The 12,645-nt window shown below is 34.0% G+C and overlaps 1 protein-coding gene across 2 annotated transcripts in view; it reads left to right on the top strand.

Moving 5' to 3' along the window:
- Nucleotides 1-12,645, top strand: part of PIK3C2G (phosphatidylinositol-4-phosphate 3-kinase catalytic subunit type 2 gamma) — a 388,390-nt gene that overhangs the window by 310,096 nt on the left and 65,649 nt on the right. The window lies entirely within an intron of this gene.

Raw genomic sequence — 12,645 nt, 5'->3', positions numbered from 1 at the left:
TTAACTTCCAAGAGCCTGTCTCAGTAGTTAGTATATTTTATCTTAAAGTCTCAATTACATACCTTTATTTTTAGATGTGGTTTCATGTGCAAATAGCTTGTTGTCTGACTCCTCTCTAAGTCTTATGGCTAGTGCATGGAAATGTCACATGCTGGGGATCTATCTATTCTGCCACACAGCCCGCCAAGCACTATGAGAACCTGTTGTGGTGAGGCAAGAAATGGTCATTGATTGTGGCTGGGATTTTTTATTTTTACTTATTCATTTTAATTTTTGAGACAGGGTCTTGCTCTGTCACCTGGGCTAGAATGCAGTGGCATCATCATAGCTCACTACAACCTCAAACTCCCAGGTTCAAGCAATCCTACCGCCACGGCCTCCCAAGTAGCTGGGACTACAGGCATGTACCACTGCACCCAGTTAATTTTTCTATTTTGTGGTGATGAGGGCTCCATCTTGCTCAGACTGGTCTCGAACTCCTGGCCTCAAGTGATCCTCCCACCTTAGCCTCGCAAAGTGCTAGCATTATAGGCATGAGCTGTGATTCTTTACCACTCAGAAATGCTTCCTACAATCTATTGTTTATATATTCTAACTTTCTAAAACAAATTATACACTATTTCTTTTGTAAATCCTTAAACAATAAATGGAGTGAATTCATGAAAGTAGCCTGGGTTGATTAAAAAGAACACTTTCATGCAACTTGAAATGACACGATATTCACAATTCAAATAAAAATCATGTGGAGTTGTTTACTTTCCTGTGTGAATAATATTGTTATTTTAATCTGTAATCTCTGATATCATGTGGATTTTAAAACTTAAGAAGGAGACACCTGAAGTGTAAACCTCATCACATATAATTCACTAAAAAAAAGAAAGAAAAACACCACAAATTCTGTGATGGTTGCATCATTGGTCTTGGTGCTTTGATAAGTGTCATTAACTTTAATATATATTTATTTATACATGTGTGTATTTATATGTAACTATATATACAATTATATATATATAATATGAGCCCCTGTATTTTAACTCTTTGCTCTGTTTCTTTGTTCTGATAGTCCAAAAGGGTTTTATGCCACTGCGTATTCTAACATAACTACTAAGTCACAGCTCAAAAGAAGAAAATGGAATCCACCCTCTCCCCCCTGCTCACAGACTGGGGTCCTGAGTGAAGACTGAGCCATCTGACACATAGAATGTGTGGCTGCCTTAAGCACCCTGGTTCTGCCTGCAGCATTAGCATTAAGAAGCTGCCTCTCTTGACCCTGTTTGAAACTCGAAAGGAAGAGATGGCTTTTCCTGCCTCTTGGAGTGTATACTCTATCTATGAACAACACAGGATCCTAACCTCGCACCCGAACATGTACATTCTGGGTCAAGAGCTGATCATAAGAGTTTCAGAGGGTGCTGCACACCCTGTGGCATTCAAAATTGAATTACAATTAATGATATTTAGAGGGAAAATAAAAATCAAATTGGTTTGCTGGCCACAAAAGGTTTTCACATCATTGCCAACTGCCCTCTGTTTCCCTTACTCTTTTCTTCTCCCCTTACAGCTGAGTGCTGTTGAATAGAATCAAGAAAGTATCATGACTCAGTCCCCCGCAAATTGATACTCTCATGTAATATCTCTGCAGAGCCCACTGCTAGGCAACAAAAGCAACCATCCATTAAAATGCTGTCCAAATGGGTTATTTCAGAAATTTCAATCACTCTCAAACATCGGGTTAGCTCTCCTTAGAAACAGATAACCTATTTCACAGACCGGACTGGGATCATTAAGCATAAACTTCCCTGCCTACCTCCCCTCCCACATACAGAGAGTGCTTTGCATTTCATCCATTTCCTCCCTCTGGAGTAGGAGAGGAAATTTTTCATGTATTCTCAGATATTCCGTTTGGCCTGCCATGCAGATTCTCTAGCTGAATAAATACAAGATCTCCTGTTTTCCGGCTAAAACTGAAGCCAGCTTAAAGCAAAACAAAAACCCCACAAAAAGAAACAAATGATTTGCACTAGTGAATAATTTCGGTAGCAAGAGCCAGGGTGTTTCTATCTGGTGGCCTTAGGATAAAAGATATACGTGGACTCAGACTGTAATCTAACAAATCCCAGAAACCAATAGGGCCTGGCTAGTTTCTAATAGAAACATAGACCTTCTACTCTTTTTACCTCTGCCTACACTTTAATATTTGTCTCTGCCTAATAGCTAGTGTTCTCTAGTATTAATGCCAGAGAGAGGCTGTCTAATTGGCTTAACTAGTTGCCTTTGTCTTTGTGGGACAGGGTCCTTCACGCAAAGCCACCACGGGCTCTGTTTCCCATCCTTATCCCCATCATGGTCCACCTCTTTACAAAACTCAGCTTAGAGATTCTTCTCTGAACTTTGAGCTTTAGAAGGAACAGTCTTGGGAGAGGCCATTGAGCAGGACAGGCACAGTGACTGCCCAACAAGCACAACTTTGAAGCAGCTAGAAATGTTGACGGTGTCCAAAGACAGTGAGCCTGGACTCCACATCATAGACACAGACGCTGGAGTCCCTGAGCCACTGAGGCTTTGCAGACACAGTGCCAAAATTTCAATGTTCCCCTCATTCCTCATTTATTTCTCATAACTAGAGGGTGAGACAAGACTCTTTATGCTCAAATGTCTCAAAACATAGTTCGGTGGTTTTATCCTGAGTTTCTTTTCAAAATTGAAAAGAAAACATGGGACAGAGATGCAAATTCCTGGGCTATTTTATCATTAAATTTTCTCAATAATAATAAGTATTAGTATTATTAATTATTAATATTAATTATTAATAATAATATTAATTAATTATATGTTAATATAATTAATATATACTTAATTAATATAATATAATAATATATTAACTATGATATAATATATTTTAATAATATTATATTAATATTATATATTATTTATTATATAATATATATTATTTATTTATTATATTATTAAATATTATATTATTTATAATAATATATTAATATAATTAATATACATTATATACTATTATATAATTATAATATATTATTATATTATATTAATTAATTATATTATTGATAATAATTATTAATTATTATTATTTTGCTACTCTGAAAATTGTCATGTCATGGATTGTTGTAATTCCACAACTAAGGGTCCATGTTTTCCTTTGCCGTAGCTTAACCACTGATACCTACAAAAATAAACACTCCTAAAGGCGAAAAACACAGAAGCAAGACAAGGTACCAGTCAAGAAGTCCAACTTTCCCTAAATTAAAAAAACAGATTCAAAGAGAAATGCAAATTAAAACAAGTGAAATTTCTCTTCTCATTGTGAAAGTCTCCCATTAGTTTTAAATTAATTATAATAATTAATCTGAACTAAATTAACTTTATAAACTACTTTTTTTTTCACCTGCAGATATAACAGCTTTTTATAATATCTGCACTTTCTAAGTTGCATGGCCCAGTCACAATCATTACTGGGTTTGACAGATAGCTTGGTTGCTGTTGTATATTTTTGCAATAGGACAAACTCCGATTTTGAATTATTAATATATAAGGTAAATTGAGAATTTGCCTAATTTGCCTAAAGATCAAGTCAGAGTATACCTTAGCTTTGAAAAAAATATATTTTGAACCCTTCAGGAGACTATCAGTCTAAAGGTTAAAAGCACTGGAAAATTTTAATGTAGACACCAAGAGTACCAAAAATCATTAGTTTAAAAAGATAAATAGTCCAGATGGCGCTGCTTCATAACAGCTGTTATCTCACAATGGCTCTGTGCACCAATTAATCCTCACTGGTATTCCTGACCCTATACATTGCCTGCAATTGCTATATTCCAACTATTTAACAAGCAACTAGATTAAAATTATTTACTATTTTTAAAACTTTTGTTACAGTTTAAAGATTTTTGTAACCTTAATTATAGCACCATTTTTGTAACCTTAATTATAGCACCATTTATCACTATTGATTTTTCTATCTTTTTGCAAGTTAAGATTTATTTTCTTGCTTTGCATGTGATTTCATCATTTCCTTTTACTATCATCAATAAAATAAGCTGGCTTTGGGAATGGGAATAGAAACCTGGAATATCATTTACTGGTATATCACTTTGTAAGACTAGTCCATCAACCCTTCCCTAGTTCTTTCATTTCATTTGCTCATTTGGCCAATTCTGTAAGGTGCTTCCATAAGAAGTTATAAGAATGACCAATTCATAGCCAAGGCCACAGAGTCTGAAATTCTTGTTTGTATGATGTTAGGCGCCTGTGATGACATTTATGTAAGACTCGCTGACCTTGTAGCGTGAATTCTGAATACTTGAAACCTCAACTTGGAAAACATCAAAGACCTTTAAGTTTGTTAAAGTCTTCCAGCCAATGTCTAAAATGTAAAGCAAGAGAAAGGGGGAAAAAACAAAGAAAATAAACTTTAAATCTGCCTCTTGTCCTAGTCCCTATCTAATAACCCTCTTACAGGAGTTCAAGAAAGTACTACAGTCAGTTTCCATTGAATCAAAAATCTGTTTGTTTTCCCTTGTATTCCTCTATGCCATGGTTTGCTATCTTCATATGCATTTATTTCTTTACTTATTTATAGTATGCTTTCTGAAATAATATTTGCACAAGGCTATTCTTTTCCAAAGACTTTTCCTATGTTATTTCATTTGATCCTATCAACAACCCTGGGAAATAGCAAGGTTTAGATTTCAACTTTGTTTTATAGATGCAACAATTGAAGTCATTCAGTAATAACTTTCTTAAGATCATGGGCAGACCTGGTAAGTTTGTATTAGAACAAAGTTGATTTCTTGCATAATGATTGCTCTTCCCAAAGACACAACTATGCCAAGTCATATGGGGAAAAAAATTCTGTATATGCAACTCCTATAGTCTTGATAATGTCAGATAAATATAAATGTTCTTCAACTTTTTTTCAGATCAGTTGAAAGACAATCAGTAGAAAAACATCTGCATGCCTATAACCATGTTTCTCAAGTTGGGATACCATGCTATCAAAGCTACAAGGATTATCATGACATATCTTTTTATAGTATCTATTTTATTTAAAGGATTAGATCATAACATTTAAATTCTGGGGTCCCACATGTGCAACCAAAACCATCAGGGGATCTTTTTGCCATATCTGCGATTTTGAATCTTTTAAAATAAAAAGTGGCTAGAAAATAAATTTTTTGTGCACCCAGAATGCATGAGCAATAATTATTCATTGAACTCATAAAACTGGACACTCAGTCAATAACTCCAATACAAAAATAATAATAATACGAATAATGTGTTTATTGCACATGCCAGAGTCACTGCAGTGAAATGAAGTTTGAAATTTAGATGAAGAAATGTGTTCATGGGAGTGCGACTCACTTGCAACTAACTCTTCTTCTATTTATATACGATGAAATTTCAGTACCAATGGTAAAACAAAGAACATTCTCGTGAAAATTCCTTCACAGTAAAAGCCCTTTTGAGAAATATTTTCCTGAGACTATTAAAGAGACTGACCAGCAAAAATTATTCTATCAGACTGCCAAATGATACAAACAATTTCAACCGTAAGTCAAAATACGCTCTCGTAGAAATTTCCACCAAGTATTACCTGAGAACCTTCACTCAATCACTCTCTTCACTGCCCAAAAGACAGCTCTCCTCAATGGTTATCCTGAGGAAGCTCATAAAGCAGTGGAGAACTTTTGTCATTCATGGTGACATATCAACATAAATGTGAGTTCAAAAAATATTATAATATTTAATTTGAGGAAAAAATTTTGCTTAGATGCTGAACCTGATGAAGACCAGACCTCCAGGTTCAACCCAAGTTTCTGAGACTGAGACTCAATTGCCTGTTCCCACAGACAGCACTAGGAAACCTATCAGAAGCGGTCATTACCCATGATAAGCAATTTAAAACATTTATATAGAAAGGTACATAACTTATGACATATAATACAATGTGTACACGTTTTTAAGATAGAACCTAGGCTTGAGAAATGTTATGCTTATTATCGACCCCTTTAGACTATGTTGTTTGGCAGCTAGAAATCTCTGTTACTTGTTGTTGTTGTTGTTGTTGTTAACCTAATGGTGATTTCTTTGTAAAAATTAAAGGATCATGGCCTTCGTGCCTTTGTTCCACCTGGGAATTCCTCACTAAGTTTATTGCCTTATTTTTCCCTTAAAGACAAAATTAAATAACTGTTCACTTTAGAAAATCCACAATGAGAGCAAAGACTTAGGAATCAGATAAACACCAGTGGGATTCTGCAGTTACTGCTTCCTAGGTGATGTCATCTTTGGTACGCATGTAACTTCTCTTGGTCATTTTCTTATTTATTTCTGAAATATTGTTATTGCTCTTCTCTAAGGATGAAAGTAGATAGATGAGGCATTTAGTGTAGTAGCTGCCAAAGGATATATACTTCCTGAGGGCAGAAATCTGATTTCTCTCCTTCACCTCTACGTCCCAGCACATAGAGTAGTGCCTAGCAAGGGAGAGTTAAAAGTGTTTATCAAGACTGCCTAAAGGCTTCCCTTAGGAAATTTAAGAGCTAAAATCCCTCCAGCAGCTGCTTTGGACCTGTAACATAAGGATAATCCAGAGTGTAATCCTGCTAATGCCGCCATTAAATAACATAAACCAGGGAGCTATTATCTGGATAAATCAGATAGATCCTCCTCGCGTAGGCCTGAAACCTACTGTTCCCAGGGTCCCAGTCTCTCTAGTTGAATCATATTTAACAGCACAGTTTTGTCTGGCCTGCTAAGTCTGACACCTGAGAGATAGGAGATGGATTTGGGTGAAAGTCTATCCACAAACCATGGACTTAATCATAAAGTATCATCCTTCATTTCTAGCTTTATTACATCCTAACTGTTGGGCAATGGAAAAAGAAAGCATGGACACAGTTGAGATTTTGTGAGGGCGAGCACCTCAAAACTTAAGATTTATGGTTCACAGTCTTGTCTTCATTAGACGTGATAACAGGCTGCCACCCTAGAATTTTCCACTCCAACACATAAAATGTGTTCAGTAAACATTTGCTGGATCAATGTTGAATGAATGAATAGTAGGCTCTCCATAAATCGTGATTAGTATTATACTCCTACTATTACTATTATCCTCATGTCTTTGAAGTGCTGATGAGGAAAGAAATTAATCCTTTGTACTTCACTGTGCACCCATAAATTTATAAGTTCAAAGAACATCTTTAAAAATAGTGAACACTGTGGAAATGAATAATGGGCTCAGAGTCGTATTTTAGCTCTCTTAGCAAGTTTCGGCCTAGATTGATGTATAATAATGGAAAAATTTGGAATTTATTCAAAAAAGTCTAAGACCAGAACAAGATAAATGGGCTTGCATTTTTATAAAATTGAAGGAAAAATTATTAAACATTATTGAACTGTATTTTTAACGTGGGGGACATGGTATATCACTTGTGAAGAAGGCATTGCATGATAACTTTGATAGATGCTGAACCAGAAAAGTCATGCTTGATTACATTCAACATCCATTCCTCTTGGAAAACTCTTACTGAGCTCAGAATAGAAACGAACTTAAACGAACGTTGCACTTTTAAAAGAGAAAAATTACAAGCATTCCCATTAATTTTGAGAAAAAATTTATACCTTGTATATATTTTTTTTAACATTTTGGTTATATTTTATAACTTTGCCTTTACCTAGCAAGGGTTAGAGGTATGCCCTTCCCCTCCACACTGTTCGCCACATTCCTCAGATGTGGGTGTCCCCCACCCCCCGAATCTCTGGTGAACACCACCACCCTTTGAACACCATATTGATAATCGGTTAGTACCAATTTATGGCGAGTACATGTGGGGCCCATTTTTCTGATCTTGTGTCACCTCACTTTGGATAATGGGCTTAAGCTCAATCCAGGATAATATAAGCAATATATTAAACTATAAGCCATATATGAAGGGATATATTAATTTCAATCTAGGATAATATAATCCTCAATCCAAGATAATATAGCTGTCATTTCTTAGAATTGAGTAATATTCCATTATAAACATATACCAAATTTTAATAATCCAGTCATGAATTGACGGGCACTTGGTTTGTTTCCACGTTCTTGCAATAGTGAATTGTGCTGCCATAAACATTTGGGTGCAGATGTCTTTATAATAGAATGTCTTATGTTCTTTTGGGTAGATGCCTAATAATGCTATTGCTGGGTTGAATGGTATTTCTATTTTTAGCTCTTTGATATATCTCCAAATTCTTTTCCACAAAGGTTGCACTAATTTGCAGTCCCACCAGCAGTGTAAGAGTGTTCCTGTCTGTCCACATTCTCGCCAGCATTTGTTGTTTTGGGATTTCTTGACACAGGCCAGTCTCACTGGGGTTAGATGATATCTCATTGTGGTTTTGATTTGCATTTCTCTAATGATTAGAGATGTTGGGCATTTTTTTATATGTTTGCTGCCCATTATTCTGTCTTCTTTGGAAAAGTTTCTGTTCATTTCCATTGCCCATTTCTTGATGAGATTGTTTGATTTTTTCTTGTTAATTCTTTTTATATTGATAGTAAAACTCTGTAAGCTTTATTACAGTATTATTATTTCAACTGAATAATATAATAATTAAAATAATCCCATAGAATTAACACAAAAAATTTAAATAACAAGAGTTCAGTAAAATAAGTCGCTACATTATAAACATTCAAGGTTCAGTAGTTAAAAAATTGAAGGAGAAATATATGATCAACCTTAATAAATACAGAAAATGCAGTTAATAAAATTTAGAATCATTCATTTAGAAAAAACTCTACAGAGATAGAAAGGAATGTCATTAATATATAATTGAAATGCTACAGAAAATATTATACTTAATGGTAAAACATTAAAAGCTTTCCTTTGTAATCAGGAACAAACCAAAAATACTCACTATCACCACTTCCATTTAACATTGAACTAGAGGTCTTAGCAGTGTGAAGGGTGACGGATAACATGACTAACATGACAGTGTGCATACAAATTTCAAAAGAATATAGACATATTGTTAGAATTAATGAGATTTAAAAATTTACTCATATATTATCAAGAATTACTTAAAATAAAATTTAAGAAAGATAGCATTTATAATGTACTATACAAAATTATGCACAACCAAAGAATAACTCCAACAAAAAAAAGTATGCAAGGCCTCCACAAAGAAAATTCTAAAATTATATGGACAGATGTAAAATAAGACCTAACTAAATAGAAGAACAGCATACCATGTTTGTGGGCTGAATGTCTCAATAATGTAGAGATGTAAATACTCCTTGAATTGATTTACAGTTTCAATGCAATATGACTCAAAATCCTTACACATTTATTTTGTGTATGGATGAACTAGATAAGCAGATTCTAAAATATATTTGGGAAGTCAAAGGGCCTAGAATAGTGAAGAATCCCCTAAAGAAGAATGAGGTAAAGAATACTTTCTTCTGGATTTCAGATGTATTATAAAGTTCCAGCTATTTAAAGTATTAATAATATAATATTGACACTGAGACAGACAAATAGGCAAATGCAACAAAATGAGGAGGCCAGAAACAGGTTTATACATATACTTGTATCCTTGGTATTGGATACAACAAAGTTGTATAGTAAGAAAGAAGGTCTTTGCAATTTAAAAAAAATGGTTCCATTAATCATTGTGCATCTATAATTTGAGCAACTATGTAGCCATTAAAAAATATGAGTCAATGCTATGATCTGCATTAGAAAAATTATTCATTCTTTCAACAAATATTTTGAGGCCACTTACTATTATACACCAGTTACTATAAAATTTTTCTTACCAAATATATTACTAAGTTAAAAAAATTACATAAAACTGTGATTTTTCTCTAAGTCCCATTTGATACAACATCAAAGTCCTTATGAAATTGTGCCTCTTTTATCTCTCTGATTCCCTTCCTTCTCTCCTCACTTTGTGTCAGCCACATTGCTGTTCTTTACGGTTCATGAAACACTCTAGTCATTCATCTCCCTCTGGGCTTCTGGTCTAGCTGTTGCTTCTGCCTAAAATGTGCCTCATCAAAAATTCCCATGATGTATTTTCTTGGGAAATTAAGGTCTTTGCCAAATCATTCGACTCATCTTTTTAGTGAGACTATACCTGATTATACTATTTAAAACTGCGACATTATTAACTTCCCTTTGTATTCCTTCTCCCCACTTCCTATTTTATTTTCCTTTATAGCACATATTGCTTTCTCAAATCCGATAGTTTTACTTGATTATTTATTTATCTGAATTTCATATTTTGTAAACCCTATAAGGGCAAAGACTTGTGTGTCTTTTGTTCATTGCTATATCCCATTACTAGAATAGCACCTGTTATGTAGTAGGAGTAAATACAGAGTGTGTGTGTGTGTGTCTGTCTGTGTGTGTGTATCTGTGTTTGCATATCTGTGTATTTACATATGTACAGAGAAAGCTCAAAAAAAAATAACACCAAACTATTTCTGGGGAGAAGCACTTTCCTCCCATGGAGGAAAAAGAGAATCTTTCAAATTTTACTTTACATTTTTCTGTGTTGCTTGAATTCTATATTATAAAAAGCCAAGATTTTTCATGTCCCTAAATCTCTTCCATAAAGCAGACAGATCGACTAAGATAGCAAAATCCAAAAGTTTAGACGACATCTACAACAAAACTAGGTAACAAGGTACACCCAAGAACCGTAAAATATTAATACAAGCAGGTGGAGGCAAACCATTAATAGTTACAAGACCTATGTGGTATCAGCATCTGTATGGGAGGAAGCCAAAGGAAACCACAGGTCATCTGACTGCACTGAGAACAATACTCCAACAGTCAATAGATCCTCATAAGAAGCTGAGCAGGACAATTTGAGAAGAGCAGCTGAAACCTGAAGGGATTGTTGCACATTCAAATTGTGTTGCACATTCAAAGGTGAGGGTTCTATGGTACATCTGAAATGATTAGGGCAGTCTATGAACTCTCAAAGGTAACTGGAACTCCCTTCCCAGAAAATGTCTCACATTGATGAAAAACTGTTGAGCCTATGATCCAAATTAAGCGTACAAGAGATAATAGGAACAAAGGGAAAATCAAAGTCCAAAAAAATTAGGAGGGAGGAGATCAAAGGAGGCCTATCTCAGAGAGATGTAACCATATGTTTTTGATGTAATGTCAACAGAAAAGGAAATCCCAGATCCTAGAAAATCCTCTACTCCATCCTGAAAGTTCAAGAATTCTAATTTTATGTTTAAATGAGCAAGTAAGACCATGGTTGAATGCCATACAAAATTATATGGCATTATTATAACATTGTTATAACAATGTTATAACATTATAACATTATTATAACAAATTATAACAAGAAAAACAGAAACAAGATACAAAATAATATCTCTACAATAAAAATATGCCAGAAAGACATGCCTACCAAAAGGACAAACTGTATGCCTATATTTCAAATTGAACTAAAAGAAATCAGAAAATGATAAAGAGATGAAGGAATAGGATAGACCACAATTAGGAACACTCAGAAACAAGGAAACTAAACCAAAACAAGGATTGGAAATAAAAGAAAACATAGTTTATAATTTAAAAATTATAAACTAGAAAGAACACAGGAGTAAATAAACACAACACAGCACATAATGCCTTGAGAGAAAAAGATGAAAACAGGGAGGACTTTTAAAATAGAAAAGACAATGAAGATCTAGCATACATATAATAAAAGTCCCTGAATAAAGAAAGCCAAAATAATATATTAAAACTGTATCGACGCTAAATTATACATTTAGCATTTTAATACTAATATCATAATTTAAGAAAAATTTTCCAAAAAAATGAAGACTCAAAATTACATATCGAAAGGGCATAGCGCATATTCAGAAAAATTACCCAGAATAACAAATACTGAAACGTATTTTAGAAAAATTATTGGACTTTGAAGAAAAAGAAATTTCCTTTAAATATCTAGGCAAATAGACCAACTCACTTATCTGGGAAAGTTTACTGTATCGTCAGAGTTTTGGACAGTAGCCCTTTATTATGGAAGAAGATGGAATAAATATCTTTATTACATCAAAGAATAATGTTGTATCCAGACAAACTGACTTTCAAGTAAAAAGGTCACAAACTCTTGTCAACATGCAAAAACTTAGAAACTTATTTCCTTGAGCACTTGCTGGAGATTTTACTAGAGAATGAATTTCAGATAATCAAGTGACTGAGGAGATGTGAACATAGGACTTGTAGAGAGTTTATGATTAAATGAAGGTTAGCAAAGAAATTGTATAGTGTGTATAGTATGCACGCTATATGATGTAGATAGAATAGCGCTATAAAAAAATAGAAGTGAAGCACACATGAAAAGTAGAATAAGCATGCTCTTTGCTTTACAGAACTAACTGAGATTAAAAGGATGATACAATACTGGAGAAGAAGGGACAAACACAGGTATGAAAGAAGCTACTAGCTAATTTCAATGTTGCTCTTAGTAGGGAATGCATAGAAAATAGCCAAAAAAAAAGAAGAGATAAAAGAAATTATATAAAAACATGGTTATATCATTAGATGCAAACTTTCTTAACTAAAACGTCTCTAAAAACAGAGAAGCCAAAAAACAAAAACA

Source organism: Microcebus murinus, chromosome 10 (assembly GCF_040939455.1).
Source record: "Microcebus murinus isolate Inina chromosome 10, M.murinus_Inina_mat1.0, whole genome shotgun sequence".
Classification (NCBI taxonomy): Eukaryota; Metazoa; Chordata; class Mammalia; order Primates; family Cheirogaleidae; genus Microcebus; species Microcebus murinus.
The sequence above is the reverse complement of the archived record's forward strand: the minus strand, read 5'-3'. Positions and strand labels throughout refer to the sequence as shown.